This window comes from Rhipicephalus microplus, chromosome X, assembly GCF_043290135.1.
Source record: "Rhipicephalus microplus isolate Deutch F79 chromosome X, USDA_Rmic, whole genome shotgun sequence".
In the NCBI taxonomy this organism is placed as follows: Eukaryota; Metazoa; Arthropoda; class Arachnida; order Ixodida; family Ixodidae; genus Rhipicephalus; species Rhipicephalus microplus.
In genome coordinates, this window is record NC_134710.1 from 465363502 (window position 1) to 465386328 (window position 22827).

The 22827-nt window shown below is 43.8% G+C and overlaps 9 non-coding genes across 9 annotated transcripts; all 9 read right to left on the reverse strand.

Moving 5' to 3' along the window:
* Positions 1–804: 804 nt before the first annotated feature.
* TRNAF-GAA (transfer RNA phenylalanine (anticodon GAA)) lies at positions 805–877 on the reverse strand. The gene has a single exon. It is a non-coding gene; the product is annotated as a tRNA-Phe (tRNA).
* A 1867-nt stretch (positions 878–2744) lies between these two features.
* On the reverse strand, positions 2745–2817 carry TRNAF-GAA (transfer RNA phenylalanine (anticodon GAA)). The gene has a single exon. It is a non-coding gene; the product is annotated as a tRNA-Phe (tRNA).
* Positions 2818–8233: 5416 nt separating this feature from the next.
* TRNAF-GAA (transfer RNA phenylalanine (anticodon GAA)) lies at positions 8234–8306 on the reverse strand. The gene has a single exon. It is a non-coding gene; the product is annotated as a tRNA-Phe (tRNA).
* A 3798-nt stretch (positions 8307–12104) lies between these two features.
* On the reverse strand, positions 12105–12177 carry TRNAF-GAA (transfer RNA phenylalanine (anticodon GAA)). Its single transcript has one exon. It is a non-coding gene; the product is annotated as a tRNA-Phe (tRNA).
* Positions 12178–16296: 4119 nt separating this feature from the next.
* On the reverse strand, positions 16297–16369 carry TRNAF-GAA (transfer RNA phenylalanine (anticodon GAA)). The gene has a single exon. It is a non-coding gene; the product is annotated as a tRNA-Phe (tRNA).
* A 1860-nt stretch (positions 16370–18229) lies between these two features.
* TRNAF-GAA (transfer RNA phenylalanine (anticodon GAA)) lies at positions 18230–18302 on the reverse strand. Its single transcript has one exon. It is a non-coding gene; the product is annotated as a tRNA-Phe (tRNA).
* An 892-nt stretch (positions 18303–19194) lies between these two features.
* TRNAF-GAA (transfer RNA phenylalanine (anticodon GAA)) lies at positions 19195–19267 on the reverse strand. Its single transcript has one exon. It is a non-coding gene; the product is annotated as a tRNA-Phe (tRNA).
* Positions 19268–20160: 893 nt separating this feature from the next.
* On the reverse strand, positions 20161–20233 carry TRNAF-GAA (transfer RNA phenylalanine (anticodon GAA)). Its single transcript has one exon. It is a non-coding gene; the product is annotated as a tRNA-Phe (tRNA).
* Positions 20234–22092: 1859 nt separating this feature from the next.
* On the reverse strand, positions 22093–22165 carry TRNAF-GAA (transfer RNA phenylalanine (anticodon GAA)). The gene has a single exon. It is a non-coding gene; the product is annotated as a tRNA-Phe (tRNA).
* Between the last annotated feature and the right edge of the window lie 662 nt (positions 22166–22827).

The window sequence follows — 22827 nt, forward strand, 5'->3', positions numbered from 1 at the left end:
CGCTGTTCCGGTTCTTTTGCAACGCCTACTGTCGCGATGCAATCTGAATCAGCATTCCTTTATCAAGCAGGTGTATTCACCTGCGTAACCGTTTCACTCGTTAGAATTCTTGCAAAATACTTGTATACCGACAGATTTAACAAAAAAGTGCTTTGGACGCTGAAACCCGGGATCGAGCCAAGGACCTTTATAAGTTCAGATTACCGCTCTCCCAACTGAGCTATTTCAGCAGACGGGAGAAGAGTGACAGCGGGATCTAGCAGTTCTTGCGCTTCGGTAAAACTGCTTTATTAGAGCTGTTGCACATTACTACATGTCTTTCACGCTTTTCCGGTTTTTTTGCAATGCCTACTGTCGCGATGCAATCTGAATCAGCATTCCTTTATCAAGCAGGTGTGTTCACCTGCGTAATCGTTTCACTCGTTAGAAATCTTGCCAAATACTTGTATACCGACAGATGTAACAAAAAAGTGCTTTGGACGCTGAAACCCGGGATCGACCCAAGGACCTTTATATGTTCAGATTACCACTCTCCCAACTGAGCTATTTCAGCAGACGGGAGAAGAGTGACAGCGGGATCTAGCAGTTCTTGCGCTTCGGTAAAACTGCTTTATTAGAGCTGTTGCACATTACTACATGTCTTTCACGCTTTTCCGGTTTTTTTGCAATGCCTACTCCCGCGATGCAATCTGAATCAGCATTTCTTTATCAAGCATGTGTGTTCACCTGCGTAACCGTTTCACTCGTTAGAAGTATTGCAAAATACTTGTATACCGAGAGATTTAACAAAAAAATTGCTTTGAACGCTGAAACCCGGGATCGAGCCAAGGACCTTTAGATGTTCAGTTTAACGCTCTCCCAACTGAGCTATTTCAGCAGACGGGAGAAGAGTGACAGCGGGATCTAGCAGTTCTTGCGCTTCGGTAAAACTGCTTTATTAGAGCTGTTGCACATTACTACATGTCTTTCACGCTGTTCCGGTTCTTTTGCAACGCTTACTGTCGCGATGCCATCTGAATCAGCATTTCTTTATCAAGCAGGTGTGTTCACCTGCGTAACCGTTTCACTCGTTAGAATTATTGCGAAATACTTGTATACCGAGAGATTTAACAAAAAAAATGCTCTGGACGCCGAAACCCGGGATCGAGCCAAGGACCTTCAGATTTTCAGTCTAACTCTCTCTGAACTGAGCTATTTCGGCATACGGGAGAAGAGTGAAAGCGGCATTTAACAGTTCTTGCGTTTCGGTAAAACTGCTTTATTAGGGTTGTTGCACATTACTACATGTCTTTCACGCTGTTCTGGTTCTTTTGCAATGCCTACTTCCGCGATGCAATCTGAATCAGCATTTCTTTATCAAGCATGTGTGTTCACCTGCGTAACCGTTTCACTCGTTAGAATTATTGCAAAATACTTGTATACCGACAGATTTAACAAATCGTGCTTTGGACGACGAAACCCGGGATCGAGCCAAGGACCTTTATATGTTCAGATTAACGCTCTCCCAACTGAGCTATTTCAGGAGACGGGAGAAGAGGGACAGCGGGATCTAGCAGTTCTTGCGCTTCGGTAAAACTGCTTTATTAGAGCTGTTGCAGATTACTACATGTCTTTCACGCTGTTCCGGTTGTTTTGCAACGCCTACTCTCGCGATGCAATCTGAATCAGCATTCCTTTATCAAGCATGTGTGTTCACCTGCGTAATCGTTTCACTCGTTAGAATTCTTGCCAAATACTTGTATACCGACAGATGTAACAAAAAAGTGCTTTGGACGCTGAAACCCGGGATCGAGCCAAGGACCTTTATATGTTCAGATTACCACTCTCCCAACTGAGCTATTTCAGCAGACGGGAGAAGAGTGACAGCGGGATCTAGCAGTTCTTGCGCTTCGGTAAAACTGCTTTATTAGAGCTGTTGCACATTACTACATGTTTTTCACGCTGTTCCGGTTTTTTTGCAATGCCTACTCCTGCGATGCAATCTGAATCAGCATTTCTTTATCAAGCATGGGTGTTCACCTGCGTAACCGTTTCACTCGTTAGAAGTATTGCAAAATACTTGTATACCGAGAGATTTAACAAAAAAATTGCTTTGGACGCTGAAACCCGGGATCGAGCCAAGGACCTTTATAAGTTCAGATTAACGCTCTCCCAACTGAGCTATTTCAGCAGACGGAAGAAGAGTGACAGCGGGATCTAGCAGTTCTTGCGCTTCGGTAAAACTGCTTTATTAGAGCTGTTGCACATTACTACATGTCTTTCACGCTTTTCCGGTTTTTTTGCAATGCCTACTGTCGCGATGCAATCTGAATCAGCATTCCTTTATCAAGCAGGTGTGTTCACCTGCGTAATCGTTTCACTCGTTAGAATTCTTGCCAAATACTTGTATACCGACAGATGTAACAAAAAAGTGCTTTGGACGCTGAAACCCGGGATCGACCCAAGGACCTTTATATGTTCAGATTACCACTCTCCCAACTGAGCTATTTCAGCAGACGGGAGAAGAGTGACAGCGGGATCTAGCAGTTCTTGCGCTTCGGTAAAACTGCTTTATTAGAGCTGTTGCACATTACTACATGTCTTTCACGCTTTTCCGGTTTTTTTGCAATGCCTACTCCCGCGATGCAATCTGAATCAGCATTTCTTTATCAAGCATGTGTGTTCACCTGCGTAACCGTTTCACTCGTTAGAAGTATTGCAAAATACTTGTATACCGAGAGATTTAACAAAAAAATTGCTTTGAACGCTGAAACCCGGGATCGAGCCAAGGACCTTTAGATGTTCAGTTTAACGCTCTCCCAACTGAGCTATTTCAGCAGACGGGAGAAGAGTGACAGCGGGATCTAGCAGTTCTTGCGCTTCGGTAAAACTGCTTTATTAGAGCTGTTGCACATTACTACATGTCTTTCACGCTGTTCCGGTTCTTTTGCAACGCCTACTGTCGCGATGCCATCTGAATCAGCATTTCTTTATCAAGCAGGTGTGTTCACCTGCGTAACCGTTTCACTCGTTAGAATTATTGCGAAATACTTGTATACCGAGAGATTTAACAAAAAAAAATGCTCTGGACGCCGAAACCCGGGATCGAGCCAAGGACCTTCAGATTTTCAGTCTAACTCTCTCTGAACTGAGCTATTTCGGCATACGGGAGAAGAGTGAAAGCGGCATTTAACAGTTCTTGCGTTTCGGTAAAACTGCTTTATTAGGGCTGTTGCACATTACTACATGTCTTTCACGCTGTTCTGGTTCTTTTGCAATGCCTACTTCCGCGATGCAATCTGAATCAGCATTTCTTTATCAAGCATGTGTGTTCACCTGCGTAACCGTTTCACTCGTTAGAATTATTGCAAAATACTTGTATACCGACAGATTTAACAAATCGTGCTTTGGACGACGAAACCCGGGATCGAGCCAAGGACCTTTATATGTTCAGATTAACGCTCTCCCAACTGAGCTATTTCAGGAGACGGGAGAAGAGGGACAGCGGGATCTAGCAGTTCTTGCGCTTCGGTAAAACTGCTTTATTAGAGCTGTTGCAGATTACTACATGTCTTTCACGCTGTTCCGGTTGTTTTGCAACGCCTACTCTCGCGATGCAATCTGAATCAGCATTCCTTTATCAAGCAGGTGTGTTCACCTGCGTAATCGTTTCACTCGTTAGAATTCTTGCCAAATACTTGTATACCGACAGATGTAACAAAAAAGTGCTTTGGACGCTGAAACCCGGGATCGAGCCAAGGACCTTTATATGTTCAGATTACCACTCTCCCAACTGAGCTATTTCAGCAGACGGGAGAAGAGTGACAGCGGGATCTAGCAGTTCTTGCGCTTCGGTAAAACTGCTTTATTAGAGCTGTTGCACATTACTACATGTTTTTCACGCTGTTCCGGTTTTTTTGCAATGCCTACTCCTGCGATGCAATCTGAATCAGCATTTCTTTATCAAGCATGGGTGTTCACCTGCGTAACCGTTTCACTCGTTAGAAGTATTGCAAAATACTTGTATACCGAGAGATTTAACAAAAAAATTGCTTTGGACGCTGAAACCCGGGATCGAGCCAAGGACCTTTATAAGTTCAGATTAACGCTCTCCCAACTGAGCTATTTCAGCAGACGGAAGAAGAGTGACAGCGGGATCTAGCAGTTCTTGCGCTTCGGTAAATCTGCTTTATTAGAGCTGTTGCACATTACTACATGTCTTTCACGCTATTCCGGATTTTTTCAACGCCTACTGTCGCGATGCAATCTGAATCAGCACTTCTTTATCAAGCAGGTGTGTTCACCTGTGTAACCGTTTCACTCGTTAGAATTATTGCGAAATACTTGTATACCGACAGATTTAACAAAAAAGTGCTTTGGACGCTGAAACCTGGAATCGAGCCAAGGACCTTTATAAGTTCAGATTAACGCTCTCCCAACTGAGCTATTTCAGCAGACGGAAGAAGAGTGACAGCGGGATCTAGCAGTTCTTGCGCTTCGGTAAATCTGCTTTATTAGAGCTGTTGCACATTACTACATGTCTTTCACGCAATTCCGGATTTTTGCAACGCCTACTGTCGCGATGCAATCTGAATCAGCATTTCTTTATCAAGCAGGTGTGTTCACCTGTGTAACCGTTTCACTCGTTAGAATTATTGCGAAATTCTTGTATACCGAGAGATTTAAAAAAAAGTGCTTTGATCGCCGAAACCCGGGATCGATATAATTACCTTTATATGTTCAGTTTAACGCTCTCCCAACTGAGCTATTTCAGCAGACGGGAGAAGAGAGACAGCGGGATCTAACAGTTCTTGCACTTCGGTAAAACCGCTTTATTAGAGCTGTTGCATATTAATACGTGTCTTTCACGCTGTTCCGGTTTTTTTGCAACGCCTACCACCGCGATTCAATCTGATTCAGCATTTCTTTATCAAGCATGTGTGTTCACCTGCGTAACTGTTTAGCTCGTTAGAATTCCTGCAAAATACTTGTATACCGACAGATTTAACAAATCGTGCTTTGGACGACGAAACCCGGGATCGAGCTAAGGACCTTATAAATGTTCAGATTAACGCTCTCCCAACTGAGCTATTTCAGCAGACGGGAGAAGAGTGACAGCGGGATCTAGCAGTTCTTGCGCTTCAGTAAAACTGCTTTATTAGAGCTGTTGCAGATTACTACATGTCTTTCACGCTGTTCCAGTTCTTTTGCAACGCCTACTGTCGCGATGCAATCTGAATCAGCATTTCTTTATCAAGCAGGTGTGTTCACCTGCGTAACCGTTTCACTCGTTAGAATTATTGCGAAATACTTGTATACCGACAGATTTAACAAAAAAGTGCTTTGGACGCTGAAACCCGGGATCGAGCCAAGGACCTTTAGATGTTCAGTTTAACGCTCTCCCAACTGCGCTATTTCGGCAGACGGGAGAAGAGTGACAGCAGGATTTAAGAGTTCTTGCGTTCCGGTAAAACCGCTTTATTAGAGCTGTCGCACATTATTACGTGTATTTCACGCTGTTCCGGTTCTTTTGCAATGCCTACTCCCGCGATGCAATCTGAATCAGCATTTCTTTATCAAGCATGTGTGTTCACCTGCGTAACCGTTTCACTCGTTAGAAGTATTGCAAAATACTTGTATACCGAGAGATTGAACAAAAAAATTGCTCTGGACGCCGAAACCGGGGATCGAGCCAAGGACCTGTAGATTTTCAGTCTAACGCTCTCCCAACTGCGCTATTTCGGCAGACGGGAGAAGAGTGACAGCGGGATTTAAGAGTTCTTGCGTTTCGGTAAAACCGCTTTATTAGAGCTGTTGCACATTATTACGTGTATTTCACGCTGTTCTGGTTCTTTTGCAATGCCTACTCCCACGATTCAATCTGAGTCAGCATTTCTTTATCAAGCATGTGTGTTAACCTGCGTAACCATTTCACTCGTTAGAAGTATTGAAAAATACTTGTGTATCAAAAGATTTAACAAAAAAAAATGCTCTGGACGCCGAAACCCGGGATGGAGCCAAGGACCTTCAGATTTTCAGTCTAGCTCTCTCTGAACTGAGCTATTTCGGCATACGGGAGAAGAGTGAAAGCGGCATTTAACAGTTCTTGCGTTTCGGTAAAACTGCTTTATTAGGGCTGTTGCACATTACTACATGTCTTTCATGCTGTTCTGGTTCTTTTGCAATGCCTACTTCCGCGATGCAATCTGAATCAGCATTTCTTTATCAAGCATGTGTGTTCACCTGCGTAACCGTTTCACTCGTTAGAATTATTGCAAAATACTTGTATACCGGCAGATTTAACAAATCGTGCTTTGGACGACGAAACCCGGGATCGAGCCAAGGACCTTTATTTGTTCACATTAACGCTCTCCCAACTGAGCTATTTCAGGAGACGGGAGAAGAGTGACAGCCGGATCTAGCAGTTCTTGCGCTTCGGTAAAACTGCTTTATGAGAGCTGTTGCACATTACTACATGTCTTTCACGCTGTTCCGGTTCTTTTGCAACGCCTACTGTCGCGATGCAATCTGAATCAGCATTTCTTTATCAAGCAGGTGTGTTCACCTGCGTAACCGTTTCACTCGTTAGAATTATTGCGAAATACTAGTATACCGAGAGATTTAACAAAAAAAATGCTCTGGACGCCGAAACCCGGGATCGAGCCAAGGACCTTCAGATTTTCAGTCTAACTCTCTCTGAACTGAGCTATTTCGGCATACGGGAGAAGAGTGAAAGCGGCATTTAACAGTTCTTGCGTTTCGGTAAAACTGCTTTATTAGGGCTGTTGCACATTACTACATGTCTTTCACGCTGTTCTGGTTCTTTTGCAATGCCTACTTCCGCGATGCAATCTGAATCAGCATTTCTTTATCAAGCATGTGTGTTCACCTGCGTAACCGTTTCACTCGTTAGAATTATTGCAAAATACTTGTATAGCGACAGATTTAACAAATCGTGCTTTGGACGCCGAAACCCGGGATCGAGCCAAGGACCTTCAGATTTTCAGTCTAACTCTCTCTGAACTGAGCTATTTCGGCATACGGGAGAAGAGTGAAAGCGGCATTTAACAGTTCTTGCGTTTCGGTAAAACTGCTTTATTAGGGCTGTTGCACATTACTACATGTCTTTCACGCTGTTCTGGTTCTTTTGCAATGCCTACTTCCACGATGCAATCTGAATCAGCATTTCTTTATCAAGCATGTGTGTTCACCTGCGTAACCGTTTCACTCGTTAGAATTATTGCAAAATACTTGTATACCGACAGATTTAAAAAATCGTGCTTTGGACGACGAAACCCGGGATCGAGCCAAGGACCTTTATATGTTCAGATTAACGCTCTCCCAACTGAGCTATTTCAGGAGACGGGACAAGAGTGACAGCGGGATCTAGCAGTTCTTGCGCTTCGGTAAAACTGCTTTATTAGAGCTGTTGCAGATTACTACATGTCTTTCACGCTGTTCCGGTTCTTTTGCAACGCCTACTGTCGCGATGCAATCTGAATCAGCATTTCTTTATCAAGCAGGTGTGTTCACCTGCGTAACCGTTTCACTCGTTAGAATTATTGCGAAATACTTGTATACCGAGAGATTTAAAAAAAAGTGCTTTGGACGCTGAAACCCGGGATCGAGCCAAGGACCTTTAGATGTTCAGTTTAACGCTCTCCTACTGAGCTATTTCAGCAGATGGGAGAAGAATGACAGCGGGATCTAGCAGTTCTTGCGCTTCGGTAAAACTGCTTTATTAGATCTGTTGCACGTTACTACATGTCTTTCGCGCTGTTCCGGTTCTTTTACAACGCCTACTGTCGCGATGCAATCTGAATCAGCATTCCTTTATCAAGCAGGTGTGTTCACCTGCGTAATCGTTTCACTCGTTAGAATTCTTGCCAAATACTTGTATACCGACAGATGTAACAAAAAAGTGCTTTGGACGCTGAAACCCGGGATCGAGCCAAGGACCTTTATATGTTCAGAATAACACTCTCCCAACTGAGCTATTTCAGCAGACGGGAGAAGAGTGACAGCGGGATCTAGCAGTTCTTGCACTTCGGTAAAACTACTTTATTAGAGCTGTTGCACATTACTACATGTCTTTCACGCTGTCCCGGTTTTTTTGCAATGCCTACTCCCGCGATGCAATCTGAATCAGCATTTCTTTATCAAGCATGTGTGTTCACCTGCGTAACCGTTTCACTCGTTAAAAGTATTGCAAAATACTTGTATACCGAGAGATTTAACAAAAAATTGCTTTGGACGCTGAAACCCGGGATCGAGCCAAGGACCTTTAGATGTTCAGTTTAACGCTCTCCCAACTGAGCTATTTCAGCAGACGGGAGAAGAGTGACAGCGGGATCTAGCAGTTCTTGCGCTTCGGTAAAACTGCTTTATTAGAGCTGTTGCATCTTAATACGTGTCTTTCACGCTGTTTCGGTTTTTTTGCAACGCCTACTGCCGCGATTCAATCTGATTCAGCATTTCTTTATCAAGCATGTGTGTTCACCTGCGTAACTGTTTAACTCGTTAGAATTCTTGCAAAATACTTGTATACCGACAGATTTAACAAATCGTGCTTTCGACGACGATACCCGGGATCGAGCCAAGGACCTTATATGTTCAGATTAACGCTCTCCCAACTGAGCTATTTCAGCAGACGGGAGAAGAGTGACAGCGGGATCTAGCAGTTCTTGCGCTTCGGTAAAACTGCTTTATTAGAGCTGTTGCACATTACTACATGTCTTTCACGCTATTCCGGATTTTTGCAACGCCTACTGTCGCGATGCAATCTGAATCAGCACTTCTTTATCAAGCAGGTGTGTTCACCTGTGTAACCGTTTCACTCGTTAGAATTATTGCGAAATACTTGTATACCGACAGATTTAACAAAAAAGTGCTTTGGACGCTGAAACCCGGGATCGAGCCAAGGACCTTTATAAGTTCAGATTAACGCTCTCCCAACTGAGCTATTTCAGCAGACGGAAGAAGAGTGACAGCGGGATCTAGCAGTTCTTGCGCTTCAGTAAAACTGCTTTATTAGAGCTGTTGCAGATTACTACATGTCTTTCACGCTGTTCCAGTTCTTTTGCAACGCCTACTGTCGCGATGCAATCTGAATCAGCATTTCTTTATCAAGCAGGTGTGTTCACCTGCGTAACCGTTTCACTCGTTAGAATTATTGCGAAATACTTGTATACCGACAGATTTAACAAAAAAGTGCTTTGGACGCTGAAACCCGGGATCGAGCCAAGGACCTTTAGATGTTCAGTTTAACGCTCTCCCAACTGCGCTATTTCGGCAGACGGGAGAAGAGTGACAGCAGGATTTAAGAGTTCTTGCGTTCCGGTAAAACCGCTTTATTAGAGCTGTCGCACATTATTACGTGTATTTCACGCTGTTCCGGTTCTTTTGCAATGCCTACTCCCGCGATGCAATCTGAATCAGCATTTCTTTATCAAGCATGTGTGTTCACCTGCGTAACCGTTTCACTCGTTAGAAGTATTGCAAAATACTTGTATACCGAGAGATTGAACAAAAAAATTGCTCTGGACGCCGAAACCGGGGATCGAGCCAAGGACCTGTAGATTTTCAGTCTAACGCTCTCCCAACTGCGCTATTTCGGCAGACGGGAGAAGAGTGACAGCGGGATTTAAGAGTTCTTGCGTTTCGGTAAAACCGCTTTATTAGAGCTGTTGCACATTATTACGTGTATTTCACGCTGTTCTGGTTCTTTTGCAATGCCTACTCCCACGATTCAATCTGAGTCAGCATTTCTTTATCAAGCATGTGTGTTAACCTGCGTAACCATTTCACTCGTTAGAAGTATTGAAAAATACTTGTGTATCAAAAGATTTAACAAAAAAAATGCTCTGGACGCCGAAACCCGGGATCGAGCCAAGGACCTTCAGATTTTCAGTCTAGCTCTCTCTGAACTGAGCTATTTCGGCATACGGGAGAAGAGTGAAAGCGGCATTTAACAGTTCTTGCGTTTCGGTAAAACTGCTTTATTAGGGCTGTTGCACATTACTACATGTCTTTCATGCTGTTCTGGTTCTTTTGCAATGCCTACTTCCGCGATGCAATCTGAATCAGCATTTCTTTATCAAGCATGTGTGTTCACCTGCGTAACCGTTTCACTCGTTAGAATTATTGCAAAATACTTGTATACCGACAGATTTAACAAATCGTGCTTTGGACGACGAAACCCGGGATCGAGCCAAGGACCTTTATTTGTTCACATTAACGCTCTCCCAACTGAGCTATTTCAGGAGACGGGAGAAGAGTGACAGCCGGATCTAGCAGTTCTTGCGCTTCGGTAAAACTGCTTTATGAGAGCTGTTGCACATTACTACATGTCTTTCACGCTGTTCCGGTTCTTTTGCAACGCCTACTGTCGCGATGCAATCTGAATCAGCATTTCTTTATCAAGCAGGTGTGTTCACCTGCGTAACCGTTTCACTCGTTAGAATTATTGCGAAATACTAGTATACCGAGAGATTTAACAAAAAAAATGCTCTGGACGCCGAAACCCGGGATCGAGCCAAGGACCTTCAGATTTTCAGTCTAACTCTCTCTGAACTGAGCTATTTCGGCATACGGGAGAAGAGTGAAAGCGGCATTTAACAGTTCTTGCGTTTCGGTAAAACTGCTTTATTAGGGCTGTTGCACATTACTACATGTCTTTCACGCTGTTCTGGTTCTTTTGCAATGCCTACTTCCGCGATGCAATCTGAATCAGCATTTCTTTATCAAGCATGTGTGTTCACCTGCGTAACCGTTTCACTCGTTAGAATTATTGCAAAATACTTGTATAGCGACAGATTTAACAAATCGTGCTTTGGACGCCGAAACCCGGGATCGAGCCAAGGACCTTCAGATTTTCAGTCTAACTCTCTCTGAACTGAGCTATTTCGGCATACGGGAGAAGAGTGAAAGCGGCATTTAACAGTTCTTGCGTTTCGGTAAAACTGCTTTATTAGGGCTGTTGCACATTACTACATGTCTTTCACGCTGTTCTGGTTCTTTTGCAATGCCTACTTCCACGATGCAATCTGAATCAGCATTTCTTTATCAAGCATGTGTGTTCACCTGCGTAACCGTTTCACTCGTTAGAATTATTGCAAAATACTTGTATACCGACAGATTTAAAAAATCGTGCTTTGGACGACGAAACCCGGGATCGAGCCAAGGACCTTTATATGTTCAGATTAACGCTCTCCCAACTGAGCTATTTCAGGAGACGGGACAAGAGTGACAGCGGGATCTAGCAGTTCTTGCGCTTCGGTAAAACTGCTTTATTAGAGCTGTTGCAGATTACTACATGTCTTTCACGCTGTTCCGGTTCTTTTGCAACGCCTACTGTCGCGATGCAATCTGAAGCAGCATTTCTTTATCAAGCAGGTGTGTTCACCTGCGTAACCGTTTCACTCGTTAGAATTATTGCGAAATACTTGTATACCGAGAGATTTAAAAAAAAGTGCTTTGGACGCTGAAACCCGGGATCGAGCCAAGGACCTTTAGATGTTCAGTTTAACGCTCTCCTACTGAGCTATTTCAGCAGATGGGAGAAGAATGACAGCGGGATCTAGCAGTTCTTGCGCTTCGGTAAAACTGCTTTATTAGATCTGTTGCACGTTACTACATGTCTTTCACGCTGTTCCGGTTCTTTTACAACGCCTACTGTCGCGATGCAATCTGAATCAGCATTCCTTTATCAAGCAGGTGTGTTCACCTGCGTAATCGTTTCACTCGTTAGAATTCTTGCCAAATACTTGTATACCGACAGATGTAACAAAAAAGTGCTTTGGACGCTGAAACCCGGGATCGAGCCAAGGACCTTTATATGTTCAGAATAACACTCTCCCAACTGAGCTATTTCAGCAGACGGGAGAAGAGTGACAGCGGGATCTAGCAGTTCTTGCACTTCGGTAAAACTACTTTATTAGAGCTGTTGCACATTACTACATGTCTTTCACGCTGTCCCGGTTTTTTTGCAATGCCTACTCCCGCGATGCAATCTGAATCAGCATTTCTTTATCAAGCATGTGTGTTCACCTGCGTAACCGTTTCACTCGTTAAAAGTATTGCAAAATACTTGTATACCGAGAGATTTAACAAAAAATTGCTTTGGACGCTGAAACCCGGGATCGAGCCAAGGACCTTTAGATGTTCAGTTTAACGCTCTCCCAACTGAGCTATTTCAGCAGACGGGAGAAGAGTGACAGCGGGATCTAGCAGTTCTTGCGCTTCGGTAAAACTGCTTTATTAGAGCTGTTGCATCTTAATACGTGTCTTTCACGCTGTTTCGGTTTTTTTGCAACGCCTACTGCCGCGATTCAATCTGATTCAGCATTTCTTTATCAAGCATGTGTGTTCACCTGCGTAACTGTTTAACTCGTTAGAATTCTTGCAAAATACTTGTATACCGACAGATTTAACAAATCGTGCTTTCGACGACGATACCCGGGATCGAGCCAAGGACCTTATATGTTCAGATTAACGCTCTCCCAATTGAGCTATTTCAGCAGACGGGAGAAGAGTGACAGCGGGATCTAGCAGTTCTTGCGCTTCGGTAAAACTGCTTTATTAGAGCTGTTGCACATTACTACATGTCTTTCACGCTATTCCGGATTTTTGCAACGCCTACTGTCGCGATGCAATCTGAATCAGCACTTCTTTATCAAGCAGGTGTGTTCACCTGTGTAACCGTTTCACTCGTTAGAATTATTGCGAAATACTTGTATACCGACAGATTTAACAAAAAAGTGCTTTGGACGCTGAAACCCGGGATCGAGCCAAGGACCTTTATAAGTTCAGATTAACGCTCTCCCAACTGAGCTATTTCAGCAGACGGAAGAAGAGTGACAGCGGGATCTAGCAGTTCTTGCGCTTCGGTAAATCTGCTTTATTAGAGCTGTTGCACATTACTACATGTCTTTCACGCTATTCCGGATTTTTGCAACGCCTACTGTCGCGATGCAATCTGAATCAGCATTTCTTTATCAAGCAGGTGTGTTCACCTGTGTAACCGTTTCACTCGTTAGAATTATTGCGAAATTCTTGTATACCGAGAGATTTAAAAAAAAAGTGCTTTGATCGCCGAAACCCGGGATCGATATAATTACCTTTATATGTTCAGTTTAACGCTCTCCCAACTGAGCTATTTCAGCAGACGGGAGAAGAGAGACAGCGGGATCTAACAGTTCTTGCACTTCGGTAAAACCGCTTTATTAGAGCTGTTGCATATTAATACGTGTCTTTCACGCTGTTCCGGTTTTTTTGCAACGCCTACTGCCGCGATTCAATCTGATTCAGCATTTCTTTATCAAGCATGTGTGTTCACCTGCGTAACCGTTTCACTCGTTAGAATTATTGCGAAATACTTGTATACCGACAGATTTAACAAAAAAGTGCTTTGGACGCTGAAACCCGGGATCGAGCCAAGGACCTTTAGATGTTCAGTTTAACGCTCTCCCAACTGCGCTATTTCGGCAGACGGGAGAAGAGTGACAGCAGGATTTAACAGTTCTTGCGTTCCGGTAAAACCGCTTTATTAGAGCTGTCGCACATTATTACGTGTATTTCACGCTGTTCCGGTTCTTTTGCAATGCCTACTCCCGCGATGCAATCTGAATCAGCATTTCTTTATCAAGCATGTGTGTTCACCTGCGTAACCGTTTCACTCGTTAGAAGTATTGCAAAATACTTGTATACCGAGAGATTGAACAAAAAAATTGCTCTGGACGCCGAAACCGGGGATCGAGCCAAGGACCTGTAGATTTTCAGTCTAACGCTCTCCCAACTGCGCTATTTCGGCAGACGGGAGAAGAGTGACAGCGGGATTTAAGAGTTCTTGCGTTTCGGTAAAACCGCTTTATTAGAGCTGTTGCACATTATTACGTGTATTTCACGCTGTTCTGGTTCTTTTGCAATGCCTACTCCCACGATTCAATCTGAGTCAGCATTTCTTTATCAAGCATGTGTGTTAACCTGCGTAACCATTTCACTCGTTAGAAGTATTGAAAAATACTTGTGTATCAAAAGATTTAACAAAAAAAATGCTCTGGACGCCGAAACCCGGGATCGAGCCAAGGACCTTCAGATTTTCAGTCTAGCTCTCTCTGAACTGAGCTATTTCGGCATACGGGAGAAGAGTGAAAGCGGCATTTAACAGTTCTTGCGTTTCGGTAAAACTGCTTTATTAGGGCTGTTGCACATTACTACATGTCTTTCATGCTGTTCTGGTTCTTTTGCAATGCCTACTTCCGCGATGCAATCTGAATCAGCATTTCTTTATCAAGCATGTGTGTTCACCTGCGTAACCGTTTCACTCGTTAGAATTATTGCAAAATACTTGTATACCGACAGATTTAACAAATCGTGCTTTGGACGACGAAACCCGGGATCGAGCCAAGGACCTTTATTTGTTCACATTAACGCTCTCCCAACTGAGCTATTTCAGGAGACGGGAGAAGAGTGACAGCCGGATCTAGCAGTTCTTGCGCTTCGGTAAAACTGCTTTATGAGAGCTGTTGCACATTACTACATGTCTTTCACGCTGTTCCGGTTCTTTTGCAACGCCTACTGTCGCGATGCAATCTGAATCAGCATTTCTTTATCAAGCAGGTGTGTTCACCTGCGTAACCGTTTCACTCGTTAGAATTATTGCGAAATACTAGTATACCGAGAGATTTAACAAAAAAATGCTCTGGACGCCGAAACCCGGGATCGAGCCAAGGACCTTCAGATTTTCAGTCTAACTCTCTCTGAACTGAGCTATTTCGGCATACGGGAGAAGAGTGAAAGCGGCATTTAACAGTTCTTGCGTTTCGGTAAAACTGCTTTATTAGGGCTGTTGCACATTACTACATGTCTTTCACGCTGTTCTGGTTCTTTTGCAATGCCTACTTCCGCGATGCAATCTGAATCAGCATTTCTTTATCAAGCATGTGTGTTCACCTGCGTAACCGTTTCACTCGTTAGAATTATTGCAAAATACTTGTATAGCGACAGATTTAACAAATCGTGCTTTGGACGCCGAAACCCGGGATCGAGCCAAGGACCTTCAGATTTTCAGTCTAACTCTCTCTGAACTGAGCTATTTCGGCATACGGGAGAAGAGTGAAAGCGGCATTTAACAGTTCTTGCGTTTCGGTAAAACTGCTTTATTAGGGCTGTTGCACATTACTACATGTCTTTCACGCTGTTCTGGTTCTTTTGCAATGCCTACTTCCACGATGCAATCTGAATCAGCATTTCTTTATCAAGCATGTGTGTTCACCTGCGTAACCGTTTCACTCGTTAGAATTATTGCAAAATACTTGTATACCGACAGATTTAAAAAATCGTGCTTTGGACGACGAAACCCGGGATCGAGCCAAGGACCTTTATATGTTCAGATTAACGCTCTCCCAACTGAGCTATTTCAGGAGACGGGACAAGAGTGACAGCGGGATCTAGCAGTTCTTGCGCTTCGGTAAAACTGCTTTATTAGAGCTGTTGCAGATTACTACATGTCTTTCACGCTGTTCCGGTTCTTTTGCAACGCCTACAATCGCGATGCAATCTGAATCAGCATTTCTTTATCAAGCAGGTGTGTTCACCTGCGTAACCGTTTCACTCGTTAGAATTATTGCGAAATACTTGTATACCGAGAGATTTAAAAAAAAGTGCTTTGGACGCTGAAACCCGGGATCGAGCCAAGGACCTTTAGATGTTCAGTTTAACGCTCTCCTACTGAGCTATTTCAGCAGATGGGAGAAGAATGACAGCGGGATCTAGCAGTTCTTGCGCTTCGGTAAAACTGCTTTATTAGATCTGTTGCACGTTACTACATGTCTTTCACGCTGTTCCGGTTCTTTTGCAACGCCTACTGTCGCGATGCAATCTGAATCAGCATTCCTTTATCAAGCAGGTGTGTTCACCTGCGTAATCGTTTCACTCGTTAGAATTCTTGCCAAATACTTGTATACCGACAGATGTAACAAAAAAGTGCTTTGGACGCTGAAACCCGGGATCGAGCCAAGGACCTTTATTTGTTCAGAATAACACTCTCCCAACTGAGCTATTTCAGCAGACGGGAGAAGAGTGACAGCGGGATCTAGCAGTTCTTGCACTTCGGTAAAACTACTTTATTAGAGCTGTTGCACATTACTACATGTCTTTCACGCTGTCCCGGTTTTTTTGCAATGCCTACTCCCGCGATGCAATCTGAATCAGCATTTCTTTATCAAGCATGTGTGTTCACCTGCGTAACCGTTTCACTCGTTAAAAGTATTGCAAAATACTTGTATACCGAGAGATTTAACAAAAAATTGCTTTGGACGCTGAAACCCGGGATCGAGCCAAGGACCTTTAGATGTTCAGTTTAACGCTCTCCCAACTGAGCTATTTCAGCAGACGGGAGAAGAGTGACAGCGGGATCTAGCAGTTCTTGCGCTTCGGTAAAACTGCTTTATTAGAGCTGTTGCATCTTAATACGTGTCTTTCACGCTGTTTCGGTTTTTTTGCAACGCCTACTGCCGCGATTCAATCTGATTCAGCATTTCTTTATCAAGCATGTGTGTTCACCTGCGTAACTGTTTAACTCGTTAGAATTCTTGCAAAATACTTGTATACCGACGGATTTAACAAATCGTGCTTTCGACGACGATACCCGGGATCGAGCCAAGGACCTTATATGTTCAGATTAACGCTCTCCCAACTGAGCTATTTCAGCAGACGGGAGAAGAGTGACAGCGGGATCTAGCAGTTCTTGCGCTTCGGTAAAACTGCTTTATTAGAGCTGTTGCACATTACTACATGTCTTTCACGCTGTTCCGGTTCTTTTGCAACGCCTACTGTCGCGATGCAATCTGAATCAGCATTCCTTTATCAAGCAGGTGTATTCACCTGCGTAACCGTTTCACTCGTTAGAATTCTTGCAAAATACTTGTATACCGACAGATTTAACAAAAAAGTGCTTTGGACGCTGAAACCCGGGATCGAGCCAAGGACCTTTATAAGTTCAGATTACCGCTCTCCCAACTGCGCTATTTCGGCAGACGGGAGAAGAGTGACAGCGGAATTTAAGAGTTCTTGCGTTTCGGTAAAACCGCTTTATTAGAGCTGTTGCACATTATTACGTGTATTTCACGCTGTTCTGGTTCTTTTGCAATGCCTACTCCCGCGATGCAATCTGAGTCAGCATTTCTTTATCAAGCATGTGTGTTCACCTGCGTAACCGTTTCGCTCGTTAGAAGTATTGAAAAATACTTGTGTATCAAAAGATTTAACAAAAAAATGCTCTGGACGCCGAAACCCGGGATCGAGCCAAGGACCTTCAGATTTTCAGTCTAACTCTCTCTGAACTGAGCTATTTCGGCATACGGGAGAAGAGTGAAAGCGGCATTTAACAGTTCTTGCGTTTCGGTAAAACTGCTTTCTTAGGGCTGTTGCACATTACTACATGTCTTTCACGCTGTTCTGGTTCTTTTGCAATGCCTACTTCCACGATGCAATCTGAATCAGCATTTCTTTATCAAGCATGTGTGTTCACCTGCGTAACCGTTTCACTCGTTAGAATTATTGCAAAATACTTGTATACCGACAGATTTAAAAAATCGTGCTTTGGACGACGAAATCCGGGATCGAGCCAAGGACCTTTATATGTTCAGATTAACGCTCTCCCAACTGAGCTATTTCAGGAGACGGGACAAGAGTGACAGCGGGATCTAGCAGTTCTTGCGCTTCGGTAAAACTGCTTTATTAGAGCTGTTGCAGATTACTACATGTCTTTCACGCTGTTCCGGTTCTTTTGCAACGCCTACTGTCGCGATGCAATCTGAATCAGCATTTCTTTATCAAGCAGGTGTGTTCACCTGCGTAACCGTTTCACTCGTTAGAATTATTGCGAAATACTTGTATACCGAGAGATTTAAAAAAAAGTGCTTTGGACGCTGAAACCCGGGATCGAGCCAAGGACCTTTAGATGTTCAGTTTAACGCTCTCCTACTGAGCTATTTCAGCAGATGGGAGAAGAATGACAGCGGGATCTAGCAGTTCTTGCGCTTCGGTAAAACTGCTTTATTAGATCTTTTGCACGTTACTACATATCTTTCACGCTGTTCCGGTTCTTTTGCAACGCCTACTGTCGCGATGCAATCTGAATCAGCATTTCTTTATCAAGCATGTGTGTTCACCTGCGTAACCGTTTCACTCGTTAAAAGTATTGCAAAATACTTGTATACCGAGAGATTTAACAAAAAATTGCTTTGGACGCTGAAACCCGGGATCGAGCCAAGGACCTTTAGATGTTCAGTTTAACGCTCTCCCAACTGAGCTATTTCAGCAGACGGGAGAAGAGTGACAGCGGGATCTAGCAGTTCTTGCGCTTCGGTAAAACTGCCTTATTAGAGCTGTTGCACATTACTACATGTCTTTCACGCTGTTCCGGTTCTTTTGCAACGCCTACTGTCGCGATGCAATCTGAATCAGCATTCCTTTATCAAGCAGGTGTATTCACCTGCGTAACCGTTTCACTCGTTAGAGTTCTTGCAAAATACTTGTATACCGACAGATTTAACAAAAAAGTACTTTGGACGCTGAAACTCGGGATCGAGCCAAGGACCTTTATAAGTTCAGATTAACGCTCTCCCAACTGAGCTATTTCAGCAGACGGAAGAAGAGTGACAGCGGGATCTAGCAGTTCTTGCGCTTCGGTAAAACTTCTTTATTAGAGCTGTTGCACATTTCTACATGTCTTTCACGCTGTTCCGGATTTTTGCAACGCCTACTGTCGCGATGCAATCTGAATCAGCATTTCTTTATCAAGCAGGTGTGTTCACCTGCGTAACCGTTTCACTCGTTAGAATTATTGCGAAATACTTGTATACCGAGAGATTTAAAAAAAGTGCTTTGGACGCTGAAACCCGGCATCGAGCCAAGGACCTTTAGATGTTCAGTTTAACGCTCTCCTACTGAGCTCTTTCAGCAGAGGGGAGAAGAGTGACAGCGGGATCTAGCAGTTCTTGCGCTTCGGTAAAACTGCTTTATTAGATCTGTTGCACATTACCACATGTCTTTCACGCTGTTCCGGGTCTTTTGCAACGCCTACTGTCGCGATGCAATCTGAATCAGCATTCCTTTATCAAGCATGTGTGTTCACCTGCGTAATCGTTTCACTCGTTAGAATTCTTGCCAAATACTTGTATACCGACAGATGTAACAAAAAAGTGCTTTGGACGCTGAAACCCGGGATCGACCCAAGGACCTTTAGATGTTCAGCTTAACGCTCTCCCAACTGAGCTATTTCAGCAGACGGAAGAAGAGTGACAGCGGGATCTAGCAGTTCTTGCGCTTCGGTAAAACTGCTTTATTAGAGCTGTTGCACATTACTACATGTCTTTCACGCTGTTCCGGATTTTTGCAACGCCTACTGTCGCGATGCAATCTGAATCAGCATTTCTTTATCAAGCAGGTGTGTTCACCTGCGTAACCGTTTCACTCGTTAGAATTATTGCGAAATACTTGTATACCGAGAGATTTAAAAAAAGTGCTTTGGACGCTGAAACCCGGGATCGAGCCAAGGACCTTTAGATGTTCAGTTTAACGCTCTCCTACTGAGCTAATTCAGCAGAGGGGAGAAGAGTGACAGCGGGATCTAGCAGTTCTCGCGCTTTGGTAAAACTGCTTTATTAGATCTGTTGCACATTACTACATGTCTTTCACGCTGTTCCGGGTCTTTTGCAACGCCTACTGTCGCGATGCAATCTGAATCAGCATTCCTTTATCAAGCAGGTGTGTTCACCTGCGTAATCGTTTCACTCGTTAGAATTCTTGCCAAATACTTGTATACCGACAGATGTAACAAAAAAGTGCTTTGGACGCTGAAACCCGGGATCGACCCAGGGACCTTTATATGTTCAGATTACCACTCTCCCAACTGAGCTATTTCAGCAGACGGGAGAAGAATGACAGCGGGATCTAGCAGTTCCTGCGCTTCGGTAAAACTGCTTTATTAGAGCTGTTGCACATTACTACATGTCTTTCACGCTTTTCCGGTTTTTTTGCAATGCCTACTCCCGCGATGCAATCTGAATCAGCATTTCTTTATCAAGCATGTGTGTTCACCTGCGTAACCGTTTCACTCGTTAGAAGTATTGCAAAATACTTGTATACCGAGAGATTTAACAAAAAAATTGCTTTGAACGCTGAAACCCGGGATCGAGCCAAGGACCTTTAGATGTTCAGTTTAACGCTCTCCCAACTGAGCTATTTCAGCAGACGGGAGAAGAGTGACAGCGGGATCTAGCAGTTCTTGCGCTTCGGTAAAACTGCTTTATTAGAGCTGTTGCACATTACTACATGTCTTTCACGCTGTTCCGGTTCTTTTGCAACGCCTACTGTCGCGATGCAATCTGAATCAGCATTCCTTTATCAAGCAGGTGTATTCACCTTCGTAACTGTTTCACTCGTTAGATGTATTGAAAAATACTTGTGTATCAAAAGATTTAACAAAAAAATGCTCTGGACGCCGAAACCCGTAATCGAGCCAAGGACCTTCAGATTTTCAGTCTAACTCTCTCTGAACTGAGCTATTTCGGCATACGGGAGAAGAGTGAAAGCGGGATTTAACAGTTCTTGCGTTTCGGTAAAACTGCTTTATTAGAGCTGTTGCACATTACTACATGTCTTTCATGCTGTTCTGGTTCTTTTGCAATGCCTACTTCCGCGATGCAATCTGAATCAGCATTTCTTTATCAAGCATGTGTGTTCACCTGCGTAACCGTTTCACTCGTTAGAATTATTGCAAAATACTTGTATACCGACAGATTTAACAAATCGTGCTTTGGACGACGAAACCCGGGATCGAGCCAAGGACCTTTATTTGTTCACATTAACGCTCTCCCAACTGAGCTATTTCAGGAGACGGGAGAAGAGTGACAGCGGGATCTAGCAGTTCTTGCGCTTCGGTAAAACTGCTTTATGAGAGCTGTTGCACATTACTACATGTCTTTCACGCTGTTCCGGTTCTTTTGCAACGCCTACTGTCGCGATGCAATCTGAATCAGCATTTCTTTATCAAGCAGGTGTGTTCACCTGCGTAACCGTTTCACTCGTTAGAATTATTGCGAAATACTTGTATACCGAGAGATTTAACAAAAAAATGCTCTGGACGCCGAAACCCGGGATCGAGCCAAGGACCTTCAGATTTTCAGTCTAACTCTCTCTGAACTGAGCTATTGCGGCATACGGGAGAAGAGTGAAAGCGGCATTTAACAGTTCTTGCGTTTCGGTAAAACTGCTTTATTAGGGCTGTTGCACATTACTACATGTCTTTCACGCTGTTCTGGTTCTTTTGCAATGCCTACTTCCGCGATGCAATCTGAATCAGCATTTCTTTATCAAGCATGTGTGTTCACCTGCGTAACCGTTTCACTCGTTAGAATTATTGCAAAATACTTGTATACCGACAGATTTAACAAATCGTGCTTTGGACGACGAAACCCGGGATCGAGCCAAGGACCTTTATATGTTCAGATTAACGCTCTCCCAACTGAGCTATTTCAGGAGACGGGAGAAGAGGGACAGCGGGATCTAGCAGTTCTTGCGCTTCGGTAAAACTGCTTTATTAGAGCTGTTGCAGATTACTACATGTCTTTCACGCTGTTCCGGATTTTTGCAACGCCTACTGTCGCGATGCAATCTGAATCAGCATTTCTTTATCAAGCAGGTGTGTTCACCTGCGTAACCGTTTCACTCGTTAGAATTATTGCGAAATACTTGTATACCGAGAGATTTAAAAAAAGTGCTTTGGACGCTGAAACCCGGCATCGAGCCAAGGACCTTTAGATGTTCAGTTTAACGCTCTCCTACTGAGCTCTTTCAGCAGAGGGGAGAAGAGTGACAGCGGGATCTAGCAGTTCTTGCGCTTCGGTAAAACTGCTTTATTAGATCTGTTGCACATTACCACATGTCTTTCACGCTGTTCCGGGTCTTTTGCAACGCCTACTGTCGCGATGCAATCTGAATCAGCATTCCTTTATCAAGCATGTGTGTTCACCTGCGTAATCGTTTCACTCGTTAGAATTCTTGCCAAATACTTGTATACCGACAGATGTAACAAAAAAGTGCTTTGGACGCTGAAACCCGGGATCGACCCAAGGACCTTTAGATGTTCAGCTTAACGCTCTCCCAACTGAGCTATTTCAGCAGACGGAAGAAGAGTGACAGCGGGATCTAGCAGTTCTTGCGCTTCGGTAAAACTGCTTTATTAGAGCTGTTGCACATTACTACATGTCTTTCACGCTGTTCCGGATTTTTGCAACGCCTACTGTCGCGATGCAATCTGAATCAGCATTTCTTTATCAAGCAGGTGTGTTCACCTGCGTAACCGTTTCACTCGTTAGAATTATTGCGAAATACTTGTATACCGAGAGATTTAAAAAAAGTGCTTTGGACGCTGAAACCCGGGATCGAGCCAAGGACCTTTAGATGTTCAGTTTAACGCTCTCCTACTGAGCTAATTCAGCAGAGGGGAGAAGAGTGACAGCGGGATCTAGCAGTTCTCGCGCTTTGGTAAAACTGCTTTATTAGATCTGTTGCACATTACTACATGTCTTTCACGCTGTTCCGGGTCTTTTGCAACGCCTACTGTCGCGATGCAATCTGAATCAGCATTCCTTTATCAAGCAGGTGTGTTCACCTGCGTAATCGTTTCACTCGTTAGAATTCTTGCCAAATACTTGTATACCGACAGATGTAACAAAAAAGTGCTTTGGACGCTGAAACCCGGGATCGACCCAGGGACCTTTATATGTTCAGATTACCACTCTCCCAACTGAGCTATTTCAGCAGACGGGAGAAGAATGACAG